Genomic DNA, 20,448 nt, shown 5'->3' on the forward strand with positions numbered 1-20,448 from the left:
TACTGAACAAATCTGGGAATCAGACTCCTATTGCACAGCGGGTCTATCGGGCGACGTGATCAGGATCGAATTCTGCTGCTTGTCGTTGACTAACACAGGCGTGTGTTTGTTTTCTCACCTCACAGGCGGACAAACAAATTGTCTGTTTTTACAAGCTGGAGAGAATTGCTCCCCCCCCCCTCACCCCCCTCACCCCCCTGGGGGTGAGAATTTGTTTTAAACAGAACTCCCAGACTGAGCATTTGTGTTTAATATGTGCTGTCATGTCAGAAGCTTGGGTCACACTAGGAAATGTATAAATAATAATGTAGTAATCATTTTTAAAAACGAATATATATATATATATATATATATATAATGACCATTTTAACCCAACTGTATAAATGGGTAATTGTATGTAAAATAATGTGATATCTGTATAATGTGAAATAATGTATAATGTGATATCTTGTAACAATTGTAAGTCGCCCTGGATAAGGGCGTCTGCTAAGAAATAAATAATAATAATAATAATAATAATAATTTTACCCAAAAGAGTGGACTATAACATTTTGCCTTGTTTTATTCATGTTTTTTTTGTGTACCCAAAAACAGAAATCATACCAGACTCACCGCGCAGCCGCCTCAGAGCTACAGTGTCGGAGGACAACGCAGCTCTGGGCAGCTTACAAGCAAGCCCGCAGGCACCCGGCCAGACCACAGGGGGTCGCTGGTGAGCGGTGAGCCGAGGACACCCTGGCCGACCTAAACCACCCCCCCCCCCCCCCCCAGCAAATCTCCTGGTTAAATAAATCAAAAGAAAATTAAAATGACCTATGCAGCTTTAAAGCCAAAGACTCTGCGAGTATGAGAACACAGCTGACTGAAGCCGAGTCCACTGCACTGCCAGCTCTTTTGCATACTGGAACCATTTGAAGCCCTTTTTGAATGATTTGCATCTCGGAGGCTGGCTGTCTCACTGCTGTGCCGTGTGTGAGCACCCTGCTGCTTTTAAAAAAAGAAATATTTAATTTGTAATCAGTCCAATCTGGAGAGAAGGTGTCAGGTGGCTCAGCCTGAAGAGAATTTTTTTTAATTTTTTTTTTGAAAGATCAAAGATTTTTATTCCTTCCACTATTTTCAGCTCAAGTCGCTTTTCACCCACAATTTGGCCAGAAATAATTTATGCCCAGAAAACCGTGGCTTTGTGCTAAGTGGGTATTTTAATGTGTGCTAAATAATTCACTGACTTTGCACTCAGCGCTGGTGTGTTTAACATACTGCAGGAGTGATGCAGCTGTTAGCATTCACAGCCGATAGACGGAGACTGAACTGCTCCCTCCCTCCCTCACCCCCCTAAGAGAAAGGGGGCTCCCTCCAGTCCAGGGCAGGCTTGAGGCATGGAGACTGAACTGCTCCCTCCCTCCCTCACCCCCCTAAGAGAAAGGGGGCTCCCTCCAGTCCAGGGCAGGCTTGAGGCACGGAGACTGAACTGCTCCCTCCCTCCCTCCCTCACCCCCCTAAGAGGAAGGGGGCTCCCTCCAGTCCAGGGCAGGCTTGAGGCACGGAGACTGAACTGCTCCCTCCCTCCCTCCCTCACCCCCCTAAGAGAAAGGGTAGTGCAGAACCGGCTAGATATTTTGATCCAAGATTAAAGGGTTAAGCAAAACCCGATATACATACATAAATAAATAAATAAATAAAATAAAAACTTGGAAACCTGTTTTCTCTCAATACAATGCGAACCAGATGGCAATTAGCTTCACCAACAGGCCTGGCTGAAGCAATTGAAGGTTCCATTTGGAAGGCAGTGCAGCTGGGTAGCTTAACAGGGCCTCTGAGTGCAAGCGGTGTGGTCTGTCTGTCTGTCTGCCTGCCTGCCTGTCTGTCTGCCTGCCTGCCTGTCTGCCTGCCTGCCTGCCTGCCTGTCTGTGTCTGTCTGTCTGTCTGTCTGTGCCTGCCTGTCTCTGTATTCTGACAATGCTTCTTTGCAATTAATAAGGTAACATTATTCAGCAGGTTTCATTCAACTTGATGAAACAAAATCAGTCCATCCTATAGGAGGATGCAAAACATCTGGCCACAGCTGTAGGATTTTACAGCAACACCTTTTTGCCAGCTCCATAAATTGAGCACAAGTTAGATCAATAATACTGCGATAGACAGACAGTATGAATTGGTTGTCAATACTAGTGATATTATCAATGTGTCCAATTGGAGGAACAGAAGACTTCTAAAGAAAGTTTAGACTAAACAGTACAGAATTAGGGGAGCCAGCTGGGAGCCCAGTGCTCCGTGTTGTTAAACAGCAAAGCACAGACTTGTCGGGCTGTATAATTACAGCAATTACAGCAGTGTGGAAACAGGTAGTTAAGAAACAGAACCCAGCCCTGTGAAACAGTTTGAAAAATGTCACGATCCTTACTTAAAAAAGAGATCGCAGCCAACAACCTTGTATGGGGATGGATACAAAATATAAATAAATAAAAAAACTCTCTCCTAGTCAGATATATGTGTCACATGGGCATTCTGTACTGCTGCTCCGCACGGAGACCCTCTGCCGGCGAGCGGTCCGTTTCCACTCAGATCGAAGGAGGTCAGCTCCACGGCCACTCCCCTCCGCTTCCCACTGAAAACAATGGACAGGATGTTCCCCGTCCCAGCTCGGAAACGGACTGTGCTCGGCTTTTTACAAGACGGCTTTCTTTAGGCATGCTGAGAAGGAAAGCACGCCCAGCACAGCTACAGACCGGGCCCTGGCACACCTGGCACAGGAAACCCAACGCAGAACACAGAAATACAGTCCAGTTACGCACCTGTCAATCGATCGACATGATTGCGTTTTTTGGTGACCACCCCATTATTTGAAAAACAAAACAAAACAAGGGCTCAGAACCAGAGGGGAGTAAGTGACATTTTTTGTCAAAATGGCATATTATATATCAAATTAAATCTCTTGATGAGATCCATCTAGTACCAAAAGGACCTAACTGAAACCACAAAGCTGCATTCAATAAAGAGAGAAAGTAATAAAGACACCACGGTAAAATCTAGGGAGGGCAGAACTAGCACGCTTACACCTTCCTGGCAAGGAGTGTTGCATTGTGGGATGGCTGAGTGAGCAGATGAGTCAAAATGGCTGTAAAAAGCTGTTTGTAAAACAATATCTAACTTTTGTGGATATTTTACTAGTTAAACTGAGGATTCAAGCAATGAATTCACTACAGAATAAGAACCAGACCAATTATAGAAAATTATATTTTACAGTAGTGTTTTTTATTAAAGTATAATTTATGACTGTATATGTGAACATTTATATTTTCAAAGGTACATATTGATTTATTAATTGTTATTAAATTGAAGAAAAACAAGTCTGGGGTAGAACTGGTGAAGGAAACCCCCACTTACTTGCAATGGGTATTCACTTCAGCGTGTTTATTATGGAAAATCGAATTTCAAACTCAAAAAAATATGTTAAACTCTTTCATTTTCTTCACAATGATATGGATGCTGTGCATGTGCTGCGGAATGGCAACTGAACACAAACAAACAAAATCTTATTTTTGCGTTCCTGTAAAATGATGAAAACGTCGCTTCCGCCCCTCTGGTTCTGAGCTCTTGAGAAGAAGTTCTCTGGGGTGATTCTGTATTTGTACCTGCGATTATTCCTCGGGTTACTGAGAATAAAACACTAACGTGGGTAGTCTGTTATGTTACTTCTAGTATAATTTAAATTGTAATTACTGTAGCGTAATTGTAATTGAACAAAAATAGCACTGCAAACAATTCTGCTGTAATAATAATAATAATAATAATAATAATAATAATAATATCTTTATTTTTTATATATAGCGCCTTTCATAGTGTTCCACCATCACAAAGCGCTTTACAGAGGCAGGCTGTGAACTGTGTATTATATACAGAGTCACTCCCAATAGGACGTTGATTTAACATCTCATCCGTGGGACGGAGCACAAGGAGGTGAAGTGACTCGCTCAGGGTCACACACATAGCGAGTGGGATTTGAACCCGGGACCTTCTGGTGACAAGCCCCTGGACTTTAACCGCTGGACCACGGAGCCTCCTAATTATAAATCAACCTGATCAGAATACTTCATTAATGATGAGAAATGCAAGAAGTCACGCTACACGAAAGAGAGAGACAAGAGTTCACGAATAAACAAGGTTATCTGCTTGTGAAATCTGCGCTTGGAGACGCTTTCCGCGATAAAATCGGACTGAAAAAAACAAAAACAAACATTGGAGAACAATGGGTTATCTCGTAATCTCAATGTTCTAGAACCTAAAGAACGATTCAATCACTTAAACAAGGTCCTTTTTGTGTCAAAATGATGAAATAAAACAACACTGATGGGCCTTATAAAAGCAAAAGCACAGAAAAGTGTAATAAAGCACAGAGAGGTGTGGTAAAACGTAGGGAATCATTGTAAAGCACAGAGAGGTCTGGTAAAGCATAGGGAAGCATTGTAAAGCACAGAGAGGTCTGGTAAAGCACAGGGAAGCATTGTAAAGCACAGAGAGGTCTGGTAAAGCATAGGGAAGCATTGTAAAGCACAGAGAGGTGTGGTAAAGCATAGGGAAGCATTGTAAAGCACAGAGAGGTCTGGTAAAGCATAGGGAAGCATTGTAAAGCACAGAGAGGTCTGGTAAAGCATAGGGAAGCATTGTAAAGCACAGAGAGGTCTGGTAAAGCACAGGGAAGCATTGTAAAGCACAGAGAGGTCTGGTAAAGCATAGGGAGGCATTGTAAAGCACAGAGAGGTCTGGTGAAGTATATTAATAAACACCATGGTAAACTACAGTAAATGCTTAGCATAATCGTGGTCAAATCGTCGTTAAAGTTATCAATTACCCTGCAAATATATCGTGGTGAACTTTTACAAGGTTTATACAGGTATTGTATGATTAAAATAATTCTTAATCATTTAACAAGATAGAACGCTTGGAGTTGGGAAATAATTTGCATTTCTGATGCGGTCATCTGTGCGTTACGTCAGCACCATGGACGGCTGAATAAACACCTCCCACTACTGTCAGCTGTAGGACGAAATGAACCCTTTCATGCACAAAATACTGAAAAACAGCCGGGAAAAAAAATAAGTAGTTTTGGACACAAATATATTTTTTTCAGTTGATGTTTTTTTTTCCATTGCTTTATATGTGGGGGGGGGGGGGGGGGATTGCATCGGGTTCATACGAGGGTCTCGTGCATTTGCGTCTTCCGCGTGTCCCCATATATATATATTTATATAAGACTAGAAGAGAGTTTTATTATTTCAATCCGTCCCCATATGACGTCACCACGCACTAATGGGTTAAACACGGCTACTTTACAATACAGGGATCGCCTGAATCCCTGATCAATCCATCCTGGTAAATATGCAACGTAATTTTGCAGTTTTACCATTTATGAAGTTTCTTTCAGTGTTTCTGTTGAAGACGCTGAGAAAGACTTCTAGTGGAAACGCTTGCCGTTGAATTTATGAAGTTTCTTTCAGTGTTTTTATTGAAGACGCTGAGAAAGACTTCTAGTGGAAACGTTTGCCGTTGAATTTATGAAGTTTCTTTCAGTGTTTCTATTGAAGACGCTGAGAAAGACTTCTAGTGGAAACGTTTGCCGTTGAATTTATGACGTTTCTTTCAGTGTTTCTATTGAAGACGCTGAGAAAGACTTCTAGTGGAAACGTTTGCCGTTGAATTTATGAAGTTTCTTTCAGTGTTTCTATTGAAGACGCTGAGAAAGACTTCTAGTGGAAACGTTTGCCGTTGAATTTATGAAGTTTCTTTCAGTGTTTCTGTTTAAGAGGCTCCAGTAACAGCGATGAATTACAGTCTATTCTCCTCGCATCGTACCGTTTGCTAACTGTATTAAAACGACAGGACGTTTCAAAACATATCGTGCAAACTCCCTTCACGGTAAGAGGTTTTAAAACGTTATCTTCAAAATGCAAGAACAGGAAACATCGCGTTTCTGTCTCGCTACTTGACTATAATGATAACACACTGCAGCTAAACGCTTCACTGCTGGCAAGGCGTAAATGCTAAACTACCAGTACTTAAAAAAATAAAGTAAATAAAACACACACGAAAGAAGACATCGCAACTCTAATGACCTTACCTTTCTTAATTGTAAGAGGTGCCAAGTGACATCCGTGTTTTCTGGCAATCCAATTTAGGAACTGTTCACGTAGCGCACGTCAACCTCATTGAAAAGGGTTAATTAAATGGCGTATTTTATGTATTATAATAATCCAAAGATTAAATAAACGCTCACCTCAGGTAAACTGCCACCCCTTTGGGTGTACCGAACCCAAACTAGAGCTCTTTAGTCAGGGAGAAGGGCTTTAAACAGACCGAACCATCTGGACAAAAACACAGGGGGCTGCCTGACTTGAATCGCGTTACCTTTACCGTCTTGTAATTAACAACAACAAAAAAGTTCTTCCATTTAAAATCCAAACACAAAACACGCCGCGTTAAAGAAAAGCCGCGTAATTTTTAAAATACACACGTATGGAATTTTTTTTTTTCCTCAGCGAAAGAAACAAACACTAGACTTGTTTTTTTTTTTTTTTTTTTTTCCCCAGAAACGTACAAGTTGGTTTGACCCGTGATAGGTACTTTGGAAGTTGAAATTCCTGTGTCGGCTTTTTTGGCGCATAGCTTCTCTTTTAATACAGTCACTCATCTGCCCCCCGTGGTTACATTGTTATAACATTCCTGTCTAAATCACTTTACCCTTTTATTAATATACATTCTTGTGTAACCAAGAATTACTAAATTTGTAATTTGTGTCCAGTAGAGTTGACAAACAATTATTGAATATATATATATATATATATATATATATATATATATATATATATATATATATATATATACTTATTGCATTGTCTTTGAAATTGATATAAACAAGTCATAATCTGATTATTAATTAATTAATCAATCAAACAATTAATTAATTAATGTGTAATTAACTAAATCATTAATTCACTGAGGGGAGCTCTGAACCCCAGGACTGGGTGCAGCAGCAGCAGGGCTAGTGTGAGTTTGTAACCCTGCTCAAACTCCTGGCTCCTGATCATTTCAATATTAATAATAATAATACTAGACTTCATTGAGGGGAGCTCTGAACCCCAGGACTGGGTGCAGCAGCAGCAGCAGCAGCAGCAGCAGGGCTAGTGTGAGTCTGTAACCCTGCTCAAACTCCTGGCTCCTGATCATTGGTATCTCGCACTATCTCGCTAGACCAGCTAGGTGTCTCATTGTCACTGTAAAGGTGTGAGAGAGAGAGACACTCAGGCAAGCAGTCCCTGCTACTGCCTGTCATTCACAGCAGCACTAACAGCAGCAGCACATACACTCTGCATGACTGGCTAGGAATGCAGCTTAAGGAAAGAGACATCTTTGCATATCACAAGACTCAATGATCCAATATAAGCCTGCATCATGCTCGGATAGGGAACAGGAAAGGGGTTTAAAAAGGGGGGCTAGGTGGCGCAGTGGGTAAACGTTAACGTACCAGCTACCTGCAGTCCAGGGAGACTGAACTGCTCCCTCCCTCCCTCACCCCCCTAAGAGAAAGGGGGCTCCCTCCAGTCCAGGGCAGGCTTGAGGCATGGAGACTGAACTGCTCCCTCCCTCCCTCCCTCACCCCCCTAAGAGAAAGGGGGCTCCCTCCAGTCCAGGGCAGGCTTGAGGCTCGGAGACTGAACTGCTCCCTCCCTCCCTCACCCCCCTAAGAGAAAGGGGGCTCCCTCCAGTCCAGGGCAGGCTTGAGGCATGGAGACTGAACTGCTCCCTCCCTCCCTCACCCCCCCTAAGAGAAAGGGGGCTCCCTCCAGTCCAGGGCAGGCTTGAGGCACGGAGACTGAACTGCTCCCTCCCTCCCTCTCTCACCCCCCTAAGAGAAAGGGTGTTCCCTCCAGTCCAGGGCAGGCTTGAGGCACGGAGACTGAACTGCTCCCTCCCTCCCTCACCCCCCTAAGAGAAAGGGGGATCCCTCCAGTCCAGGGCAGGCTTGAGACACGGAGACTGAACTGCTCCCTCCCTCCCTCACCCCCCTAAGAGAAAGGGGGCTCCCTCCAGTCCAGGGCAGGCTTGAGGCACGGAGACTGAACTGCTCCCTCCCTCCCTCACCCCCCTAAGAGAAAGGGGGCTCCCTCCAGTCCAGGGCAGGCTTGAGGCATGGAGACTGAACTGCTCCCTCCCTCCCTCACCCCCCTAAGAGAAAGGGGGCTCCCTCCAGTCCAGGGCAGGCTTGAGGCACGGAGACTGAACTGCTCCCTCCCTCCCTCAGAAGTAAAATAATACAAAGTAATAATGAAAAAGGTTAAATAAGAAAAAAAAGCAAAGTCGTCACTGTAATCAGTCCCTGGTGTATTTGCATGGCAGCTGAGTCATGCAGTAGAGATAATACACCGCGTGATTTAGCCTGGCGTGAGCAAAGGCTACTGTATTTGAATGGGGAGAAATGAGAGCAAAAACTCAACTCCCATAGCACATTGCATCCAGCAGCTTCCTGGAATTCTGCAAGAAAACAGACCATCGTTGCAGGGTGTGGGAAAGGGGGGGGTATCCAGTGTGGGGGAGGGGGGGTTAATCCATTTAGTGCCCCCCCCTACCCCCACCCGTGTTTTTAAATGACACGGTCCTTCAATGCTCCTAAGCTGTTTACCTGATTGCTAATCAAACTGAACTCCAGTAGAGTGAATATCTATTGTTTGCCAAAGGCTGGTTTTCACAGTCAGTGAAACTGGATTCAAGTCAGATTCAAGTGGATTACTGGAAGCTCCATTGGTTCAAAAAGTAGGATTTATGTGACAAGCAATGCATCTGAGTGTATTAAAAAAGGCAAAAGCTATGCTAACATACATTAACGAGTCGTTCAGCAGACGCCTTTATCCGAAGCAACTCACAGAGACTAGAGGGGGTGAACTCTGCATCATCAACAACTGCTGCTGCTGCTGCTGCAGAGTCACTTCCAATAGGAGCTCGTTTGTTTTATGTCTCATGCGAAGGACGGAGCACAAGGAGGTGACGCGACTCGCTCAGGGTCACACACACACACACACACACACACACACACACACACACACACACACACACACACACACACACACACAGAGTCAGTGGTTGAGCCGGGATTTGAACCTCCTGGTATCGTGATCCTTTCTGTAACCGCTGGACCACACAGCCAGGAAACTTAATAAGTTACAACTTCACAAGAACTTCACAAGGACCACATTGTGAAGGCGTGAGATCATTCACTGGGTACGACCGTTAAATATTGACAGCTTTTCTGTTTTATTTTCTGCCTGCATGCCGAGAGTGTTTATTGATCGGCGTGGCTTTCTTATTGGTATTTTAAACTCCAAACAATGCGCTGTGCCTCTGGTCCTGTTGCTACGATCGCACAATCAGAGTGCAAACACAGCAGGGCAGAAAACCAACATCCACTAGAAGACATGTACCAGAGCACTAACCATACCGAACACACACACACACACACACACACACACACACACACACGCAGACACACACACACACGCGCACACACACACACACACAGACACACACACACACGCAGACACACGCACACACACACACACACGCACACTCATTATATGTTACAAAAACGAGAACTCCAAACTGAGACGTTTCTTTCTGGTTTTGTAAAATGGAAGAAAAAAAAAATTATAAAAATAAAATAGTTAATAAAGTTAATTAAATCACCGGAGTAATCCTTTTGGAAAAAAAACAGCTCTTGAGACTTTGAGTCAGCGCTGTTCTGTAATGGGAGCCGCTGGAGATCCACCCCACGCGTGTAGGAACCTGTCTGTCTGTTGAACGCTCTATTAAACTCTTCTTACAGACTTCTCGGCTACATAGTTGTAATAACTGAATCAGAGGGTAACAGACAGGCCAGTAATGCTCTGTGTGTGTGTGTGTGTGTGTGTGTGTGTGTGTGTCTGTGTCTGTTTCTGTGTCTGTCTGTGTGTGTGTGTCTGTCTGTGTCTGTCTCTGTGTGTGTGTGTGTGTGTGTCTGTTTCTGTGTCTGTGTCTGTGTCTGTCTGTGTGTGTGTGTGTGTGTGTGTGTGTGTGCGTGTGTCTGTGTCTGTGTGTGTTTGTGTGTGTGTGTGTGTCTGTGTCTGTGTGTGTGTGTGTCTGTGTCTGTTTGTGTGTGTGTGTGTGTGCGTGTTTGTGCGTGTGTGTGTGTCTAATGTTTCAGATTAGAGACGCCTCGGTGTGCGTGTGGACCTTGAGCGTTCCTGTTAACGAGACACAATGAAAACACTGACAGAAAGCTGTGCGCTCCGTCCGAAAGTCTCACCCTGCAGAGTGATTTTGCTTCATTAAGTTGAATGAAACCTGTTAAATAATGTTGCTTTGTTAGCGTATTGAATTACACACCGCTTTGTAGATATAGTTTACCACAAACAAACAAAAAACAATTGAAAAATGTGACATTTGGAAATACTCACTGTACTACAATTACAGCTTCCGGTAGACTTTCTATTTATTAATTAATTTTTTTATTCATTGCGATATCGTTTTGTAATTTGTTTGATTATATGCTGTTAAATAAAAGATCTAAAATGATTTGCATATAGTTTTTTTTTTTTTTTTTTTTTTTTTGTAGGTCTCAATCCTAAAATTCCAGGTGATGCAAAACGTTTTTGGCCAGTGCTGAAGGTGCTGCACACGCTCAGACATTGCCTCACACCTTGTGTATCAAGCCCAGACACAGGGCTCTGGAAAGCCCCGGAATCAGACAGCCTGGTTCACACCGCGCTCACATTCATTAAAATGATTACAACGAGCTCCAGAGATTACCATTCATCCCTTCAGCTTCCCGCTGTCTGATTGGAACCCGTGTTCCTCAACTCGCTGCCTCCTGTTGATCTGAACTGTCTCCTTTACTCTGTCAAATTCTCAACTGAAGCCTCGCCCCATTGCAGCTGCCTTATGCTTGTGCTGCCATTGCCCCTCAGTGTAATACAGAACCGTTATTGCAGTGCCGTTGCAGTGCCCCTGTCTGTCTGTCTGTCTGTCTGTCTGTCTGTCTGCACTGCCACTGAAGATCACTTGGGAAGGGTACAGTTAGCACACGGTGGTCCCATTCTACCAATGGCAGCCTCACCCCAAGGTAAACTAACTCTAATAAAAGTTTCCCATAGTAAAAGCACAGCAAAATGCAATACAGCACAGTGAAAGCATTGTAAAGCACAGAGAGCTGGTAAAGCATAGGGAAGCATTGTAAAGCACAGAGAGGTCTGGTAAAGCATAGGGAAGCATTGTAAAGCACAGAGAGGTGTGGTAAAGCATAGGGAAGCATTGTAAAGCACAGAGAGGTCTGGTAAAGCATAGGGAAGCATTGTAAAGCACAGAGAGGTCTGGTAAAGCATAGGCAAGCATTGTAAAGCACAGAGAGGTCTGGTAAAGCATAGGGAAGCATTGTAAAGCACAGAGAGGTGTGGTAAAGCATAGGGAAGCATTGTAAAGCACAGAGAGGTCTGGTAAAGCATAGGGAAGCATTGTAAAGCACAGAGAGGTCTGGTAAAGCATAGGGAAGCATTGTAAAGCACAGAGAGGTCTGGTAAAGCATAGGGAAGCATTGTAAAGCACAGAGAGGTCTGGTAAAGCACAGGGAAGCATTGTAAAGCACAGAGAGGTCTGGTAAAGCATAGGGAAGCATTGTAAAGCACAGAGAGGTCTGGTAAAGCATATTAAAAACCACAACAAATCACAGTGAACTGTGGTAAATACTAATGTAATGTAGTTTGATAAACTTTTACAAGGGAGGAGACACCTGGTGCATAGTGACTGGGGAGACATGTGTCCCTTGTTTTTCTAAAGAGTCTGCAGTGCAGCTGCTGTCTGTTTTGGTGTGGGGAGAGACAGAGCTGAGGAATGCCAGTCTGACCTGACCCGACGTGACCCTGTGGATCCCTGACCACTACCCCCCCCACCCCCACCCCCCCCCCACCCCCCAGTGACACAGCGCCTTGAGGCTGTCTGTCTGGAATGAGAGACACAGCATGACAGGCGGAAAGGGAGAGAGTTCTCAAACACACCCCAATACACACGGAGCTCTGCAACTCTAACCACTGAGCTCCTCAAACCCACTGCCTTCCACACTGCAGCCCAGCGCTTTCTTTATCTAACCACTGAGCTCCTCAAACCCACTGCCTTCCACACTGCAGCCCAGCGCTTTCTTTATCTAACCACTGAGCTCCTCAAACCCGCTGCCTTCCACACTGCAGCCCAGCGCTTTCTTTATCTAACCACTGAGCTCCTCAAACCCGCTGCCTTCCACACTGCAGCCCAGGGCTTTCTTTATCTAACCACTGAGCTCCTCAAACCCCACTGCCTTCCACACTGCAGCCCAGCGCTTTCTTTATCTAACCACTGAGCTCCTCAAACCCACTGCCTTCCACACTGCAGCCCAGGGCTTTCTTTATCTAACCACTGAGCTCCTCAAACCCGCTGCCTTCCACACTGCAGCCCAGCGCTTTCTTTATCTAACCACTCAGCTCCTCGGAATAGAGATCCACAAGCGAGGCGCGCGACAGCTAAGAGTTCTGCATTTTCTGATCTCAAAGAACGTAAATCCAGGAATGTCTAGGAATGTATAGTTCTGGGAGATAAGGTGGCCCGAATCGGTGAAGGACCTAAATTTTGAATTGTAGATGAAAAGAAATCCTAGTTCTGAGGCCCACGCCACCACTGTGTCAGCTGTAACCCGACCCAGAACCATTGCCAGCATAACTCCCAAGCCTCAGGGCAGGACCGGGCTCATGGATCTGTGTTCAGCGCTTGTGTCTGAAGCACTTGAGAAATTCTCAAACCTGCTGTGGCTAAAACAGTTCAGCCACACACTTGCACACATATTATGACATGTTGTCTGTGCTGTGCATTCTCAAACCATGGTAACAAACCCTACTGTGTTCCGTAGAACCCCCAAAAAATCAGCTGCAGGTCTTTAACACCACCGTTTCCTTTAGAACTATTCAGTGCTGTTTGTCATTCTACACTACAGATGCAAACATCCATACCGCTGCTAGCTGTGTTTGTGAAAGCACGGCCATGGCGAGGATGGGGGAGGGACGTCACCGACAGGCTGGTCGATATTTATTCTGCTCAGCGCACGTCTTCAAACCACAGGAATACACAAACACTGTCTGCTCCGCTCATGAGTCACGCATTATTAGTGGTGGTGATTAAGCTGCTGGGAACAGTAATTACCACAAAGTGTTATGCTTTACCTGCAATCACTCAAGCTGCGTAACGAATGCCTGGTTCAGCAAAATACCCGGGTTAGGCAAGCGCTGAGGCGTGTACTGATTCATACACAGCTACGGCCAAACGGTGTCATCAACGACAATTTTAGACCTACTTAAAAAAATAAACTATATGAACATGATTTAGCTCTTTTTATTTATCATGTAATCAAAAAAAAAGGTTTCATTTGACTTTATGAAGCCAAATTAGTTCATTCTATAGGGGGATGCAAACCCTTTGGCCACAGCTATAGTTTGACAAATACAATGGTGTATGGTAAAGCACAGGGAAGCATTGTAAAGCACAGAGAGGTCTGGTAAAGCATAGGGAAGCATTGTAAAGCACAGAGAGGTGTGGTAAAGCATAGGGAAGCATTGTAAAGCACAGAGAGGTCTGGTAAAGCATAGGGAAGCATTGTAAAGCACAGAGAGGTCTGGTAAAGCATAGGGAAGCATTGTAAAGCACAGAGAGGTCTGGTAAAGCATAGGGAAGCATTGTAAAGCACAGAGAGGTCTGGTAAAGCATAGGGAAGCATTGTAAAGCACAGAGAGGTCTGGTAAAGCATAGGGAAGCATTGTAAAGCACAGAGAGGTCTGGTAAAGCATAGGGAAGCATTGTAAAGCACAGAGAGGTCTGGTAAAGCATAGGGAAGCATTGTAAAGCACAGAGAGGTCTGGTAAAGCATAGGGAAGCATTGTAAAGCACAGAGAGGTCTGGTAAAGCATAGGGAAGCATTGTAAAGCACAGAGAGGTCTGGTATAGGGAAGCATTGTAAAGCACAGAGAGGTCTGGTAAAGCATAGGGAAGCATTGTAAAGCACAGAGAGGTCTGGTATAGGGAAGCATTGTAAAGCACAGAGAGGTGTGGTAAAGCATAGGGAAGCATTGTAAAGCACAGAGAGGTGTGGTAAAGCATAGGGAAGCATTGTAAAGCACAGAGAGGTCTGGTAAAGCATAGGGAAGCATTGTAAAGCACAGAGAGGTCTGGTAAAGCATAGGGAAGCATTGTAAAGCACAGAGAGGTCTGGTAAAGCATAGGGAAGCATTGTAAAGCACAGAGAGGTCTGGTAAAGCACAGGGAAGCATTGTAAAGCACAGAGAGGTCTGGTAAAGCATAGGGAAGCATTGTAAAGCACAGAGAGGTGTGGTAAAGCATTGTAAAGCACACAGAGCATATACACTGTGATAAATGCATAGTACAACCATGAGAAAAGCATGAAGGATAACTGCAAATTGAACATGCACATTTACTGCGGGAGACTTATAAACGTTCCCCTGTTCTAACAGTCCAATCCGAGGGCAGAGATCCAGTCCAGGATTTCAGTCCAGCCCTCTGGATTTGCAAGGATTTTACTTCAAAACATGACCTACATTTTTCAGCTTGGGCAAGCAGGGATCTCTCTGTCTCTCTCTCTCTCTCTCTCTTGCTTGTTTGCTACCTAACTCCAAGTTATATGCCCAATCACTAAAACCCACTGCAGCCCAGCGCTTTCCTTCCTTCTTTCTTTCTTTCTTTCTTTCTTTCTTTCTTTCTTTCTTTCTTTCTTTCTTTCTTTCTTTCTTTCGTTGGGTTATATGGCTTTTAAATGATTTTGCAGTACAGGTAGTTAGATCTATAACTGTACAATAGTATCGATGTTCTACGCTGTTTCAACACCCACTTGAACACAGAATACGAACTAGCGCGGGAGCGACCACTAGTGGCTAACCATGTAAATTGCAGCGCCTATTACACCATACAAAAATAAGCAACTAATTGTATTTTTTATATGAATATACCATTTAAAAAACGGTTGGAAAATGCATGGAATTATTTAGTAAGCTCCTAACTGGAAGTAAGACTCCCGTTGCACAGCAGTTTGATCCATTCCTGGTTTCACTAGGAGTTTAATGAGACACACCTGAGCTTGTTAGCTAGACACACTGGGGGCTGATCAAGCTGGTAGTAAAACCTGGACTGGATCACACTGCTGTGCGACGGGAGTCTGATTCCCATCCCTGCTTCAATACATTCACAATATTTAAAAAGTCAGCTACATTGCATTTTGCAGCCAGTCCAACATTTGCATGCTGGCAGGCAGAGAGAAGGAGGAGCTAAGCACGCGGAACAGGCTTTAAAGTCGAATTTACATACAGAACTCTGACATTTGAGAGATGAGAAACAAGCGAATCGAGATAGGACTGTCATAATGATATTTGAGAGCCACGCACGCACGCACGCACGCACGCAGTCCACACAATGTCAATTGTAAAGAACGTTACCTCCGAGGCTCCTTAACGTTCTGTTCTTTGCAATCCTCCTCTCTCCAGTCTGGACAACCAAAGTCGCAATATAACCGCAGCGCCGTTCCTCATAAAGACAAGACAAGAGCGCAGCTTACACCGTGGTGCTCTGACTCGAATAGACCAGGACTCGCCTGCAGGGACGTGTAGCTTATCCCAAAACCTCGCAAAATTGCAATGCGATTTATACATTGAACAACAAATTGCATTTTTAATAAGCAACACACAGAGTCATCAGCGCACGCGTGCAGAATAACCGAATTCGTTTCCTTAAAAGCATTAATAAAAAAAAAATTTTAAAAAAAAATGCAAAATCCGAACTAAATTATGCAGCTTCTGTCGGTAAAGACGTCTTCGCTCATCAAACCCAAACGATCAAAGCCCAAATGCCAATTGCAATTCGATGCATTGGCACACAGAGCAGGGCTCGCTTGCTCTGGTGGCGTTTGCGCTGCGGAGGCAAATGAGTTGAAGAATTAAAAAGCGTTCAAATGTACGGAACAAAAGGCAATCACTGCTGTGCATGAAACGACCAGGAGGAATACCTGCATATCTGTGCATGACCGCACTGAGGGGAATAACACGCTGCCCAAAAACACACCCTGCGTGTGCAAGATGATTTTAAATTCAAATGACTTCTACTACTTATTATTATTATTATTATTATTATTATTATTATTATTATTATTATTATTATTATTATTATTATTATTATTATTAATAATAATAATAATAATAATAATAATAATAATAATAATAATAATAATAATAATAATAATAAGTGTGGAGTAGTGGTTAGGGCTCTGGACTCCTGACCGGAGGGTCGTGGGTTCAATCCCAGGTGGGGGACACTGCTGCTGTACCCTTGAGCAAGGTACTTTACCTAGATTGCTCCAGTAAAAACCCAACTGTATAAATGGGGAATTGTATGTAAAAATAATGTGATATCTGTATAATGTGAAATAATGTATAATGTGATATGTTGTAACAATTGTAAGTCGCCCTGGATAAGGGCGTCTGCTAATAAATAAATAATAATAATAATAATAATTAATGCACTGTTGTTTCTTTTTAGAATGATGTGGAATTATATTATATAATGAATGATAAAGTGAAGTAAAGACGGCGCGCAATCCGATTTAGTTTTTTTTTTTTTTTTTTAATACACACAGCATTAAAAGAGACGACAGAATGTCCAAAAGCCAGCTCGCTCGAGATCCCTTTGCAAAGCGATAGAACCCGGCACATTGATTTCTGGAGTTTCTATTCTTCTGTAAATAACGAATCAAATAAAAATGACAAAAAAAAAAAAAAAAAAACAGCAGCGTTGCGCCGTTTTTTTGAAAAAACACCACACTACCGTGTCTCACACGCTGAGGAACATGTAGAAAGTCACGCACACACATACTCTCACCTTGCTCCTTCCTCCCTCCTTCCCTCTCTCTCTCTCTCTAGCTCTCCGACTCCCTCACTCAAATTCAAATAAATGGTCTTTATTAAAATGACAAGTCATACCAGTAACCTACTGCCAAATATATGTCAGCAAATCTACAGAAATACATCTTGTATAAATATCTATCTATCTATCTATCTCTCTATCTATCTATCTATCTATGGAATTCTTCAATAGACCTGTACAGATCAGTACTATTGCTGTACAAATCACAGAATGTCTCTTACTCTGCGCGCATTATAGGTCTTAAAAACGCCTAGTGACGTGCACAGGGCACTGTGATGTAATGTGGTCGGATGCTGCCCTCTTGTGGCCGTGAGTGGAACCGCATCAATATATAACAACATTAAGACACGTGACCTGAATCCTGGGGATCAAATACCAAGGGGGGGGGGTGGTCTTAATACCGCCACTGTTTTAAATGCATGCTCTGTGCATTGGGTGACATCGGTTGATTTCTCAGATGTGATTTGGTATTTTGCACATGCTTGTAAAGTGTAAAATCACAGCAGTGATGAAAAGTATATATTTTTAAATGACAGCAAAGTGCAGTCAAGTATGGTAAAAAAAAAAACAAAAAAAAAAAAACACAAAGCAATTGCAAATACAGAATTGTAAAAAACAACGGAAAAACACAGCGAACGGATCTGTGATGATATAGTGAAGCGAGCTATGAAACAGCGTCCGTACCTCGGTCAACGCCTTCATCTGAAGAATTATTAAAACCGGAGTCCACTGTGTTCTGGGTGAAGGGGTCATTCTTTAGTCAATCAGCTTACGTCAATCAATTTTAACCTTTTAAATGTAATTTTATTAATGTTGTTGTTTTTGATCCAAACGTACGTGGAAATCCACTCCTTGTTTTCCACCTGCTCGTGAACACTCCGCCGGAGGGGGAGGAGACAGAACCCTTGACGCTCACACGGAATGATAAAGCACCCTCATGAATATTCATGAGAGGGGAGCGAGGGGGAGGGGCTAGACGGCACACCATTCTATCACTCAGGATCCAAACCACTACTGAATCTGGAAACCCGCCAAATCTGATTCTAATTTCTACTCTAACAGGGCTGTGCTGTGCACGGTGCATGGAGAAGATTATCCCTGAAGCTAAACTGAAGAGCACAATACACACACACACACACGCACACACAAACACAGGCAGACACACACACAAACAAACACAGGCAGACACACACACACACAGACACACACACACACACACAGGTGCACATAGTCACATGCACAATACATTGTAAGTCAAATATTTTCAATGCAAAAATATACAACCATCCCACCATTTTCTGGGCCTTGCCCTTTGCTCCTGATAGAATTTAGGCATGTCTCTTGCCCTGTGATGTCTGACACAAACCTCTCACACACTTCGTTTTCTCTTTAAAAAAAAAAAGGGGGGGCGCTCAAAGTATATAACAGTAAATAACATTATTTTAACAGGTTATTTAACGCGGTGACTTACGTAATATATATTAAACGCCTCATTCTTCAATATATATGCTGTATATTATAATGCTCATCTAAGAAAAAACAAACTAACCCCTCCTCCTCCCCTCTCTGATTGGCTGAGCGAAATTAAACCCCGCTCACCCGTTGGCGGAGGCGCTTATCAGTCTCACCTCCCGATGACGTCACCTTCGGAGTTCCCCGGATTCCCCCGAACGCTCTGTTGCAGTCTGTGCTTCACAGTGGGGGTGCGTTTCTCCCAAAGCAAGCTACGAGAGAAACGCCTCCCCAGAGCTGGCTGAGCGTGCCTGATCTCTGTTTGACGTCACGTTGCTACTAGTAACGCCTTTTCCAAACCTTTTGGGAAGCTTACCAGCGACCTCACCTGTTTATGCTGCAGCTGCATAATTAATGACATAGTCTATTTGTAATGAAACGTAATCGATTAATGCATTTATTTATGCGAGAAACACTTTTCAGTAGCTGTCTGAATTACGGTTGGCAGGGATCACGCGTTGATCTCTGCATCGTCTCTTTGGTTCACACAGCCTCCCGCAGCTGCTTTTCAAAGCTGCGCTGGGCTGTGCCAAAGGGGGTGCGTTCTGCGCAGAATCTGACCCATTTTTAGCCAACCCATCTGCGCGGAATGATCCTCGCGAACGCACCCAGAGGCTGTGCGGGATCGGCACGTATTTCTGAGGGTGGGGGTCGTGACGTCACGCAGCATGCCTAGCAGAACTGGATTCTGTGCAGATCTGGGGAAGTCTGTGCAACAGAAACGCTTCAACTCCCAGCGTCGATTCACCGAAGAATACAATTAACTGGGGTGACATGCGTGTATGGCAATATCTTAATTGCAAACCAAGCCACACCGGCCATATTCTTTTGGAAAAAAACGCAAAGGTTGCCTGTGCTGCACAGAGAATTACAAAACAAGCTAAAACCAGTACTCTACTCAATAATAATAAGCAAACAATGGTTTTGTATTAACTGCACTGCCGCTAAAGTAATGCTCTGTTAAAACTATTCATCTGGAATATTTTCTATTGGAACGACACAACGAATTCGGTATTGAATCGATCACGTTTTTGACGTAGAGTTTGTCGTCTGCAAACGCAAACGACCGTAACTTAAAAACAAGATTTTTTAATTATTATTAGTAATTATTAGCGTTTGACAGATACTGTACCGTGTTCTATAAATCGTGGGTCTTGAAAAAAGGACGTCGCTTTTTCTGTCAGTCGTTTTGGAGTTTTTTTTTTTCAAGTCTATTAAGTCTATTTTAAAACTACTAAAAAGGAGATGTGATTTTTTTTTTTTTTTTTTAAATATACCGGCTTTCAGATATGCCTAACATTGCCTCGAATCAGGATTGCACAGCAAAGGGCATATTCATTGTGTCGACTGAAGCAGAACAGCGCAATATTCATTTTGATATTCATAATACAAACCAGCTGCTGTTACCCGGGCAACCATCGCAAACAGCACCGCACGAGCAGCATCAGAACGTGTTCGTCATTCTAGATTCGAATCCGGATTGCGTCAACCTAATCAGGTACGTCAACATTATTATTATTATTATTATTATTATTATTAGGCTCAGGAAAGGTATAGGCATGTGTAGTTGTGAACTCTCTCTCGTCTGCCCTGGACTGGAGGGAGCCCCCTTTCTCTTAGGGGGGTGAGGGAGGGAGGGAGGGAGCAGTTCAGTCTCCGTGCCTCAAGTCTGCCCTGGACTGGAGGGAGCCCCCTTATTCTTAGGGGGGTGAGGGAGGGAGGGAGGGAGGGAGCAGTTCAGTCTCCGTGCCTCAAGTCTGCCCTGGACTGGAGGGAGCCCCCTTTCTCTTAGGGGAGGGAGGGAGGGAGCAGTTCAGTCTCCGTGCCTCAAGCCTGCCCTGGACTGGAGGGAGCCCCCTTTCTCTTAGGGGAGGGAGGGAGGGAGGGAGCAGTTCAGTCTCCGAGCCTCAA

General features: G+C 43.8%; 1 protein-coding gene across 4 annotated transcripts in view; it reads right to left on the reverse strand.

Moving 5' to 3' along the window:
- Positions 1–19,008, reverse strand: part of LOC117404247 (coiled-coil domain-containing protein 120-like) — a 31,455-nt gene extending 12,447 nt beyond the window's left edge. The window contains exon 1 of one of the 4 annotated variants that reach the window (XM_059017306.1): positions 18,654–19,008. The gene's annotated coding sequence lies outside the window, so the exon portion shown is untranslated. Of the gene's footprint in view, positions 1–6,118; positions 6,631–18,624 lie in introns of those variants that run through there. The other 3 variants (XM_059017305.1, XM_059017304.1, XM_059017303.1) reach the window with 3 other exon arrangements.
- Positions 19,009–20,448: the final 1,440 nt, after the last annotated feature.

The sequence above is a fragment of the Acipenser ruthenus genome, chromosome 56 (assembly GCF_902713425.1).
Source record: "Acipenser ruthenus chromosome 56, fAciRut3.2 maternal haplotype, whole genome shotgun sequence".
In the NCBI taxonomy this organism is placed as follows: Eukaryota; Metazoa; Chordata; class Actinopteri; order Acipenseriformes; family Acipenseridae; genus Acipenser; species Acipenser ruthenus.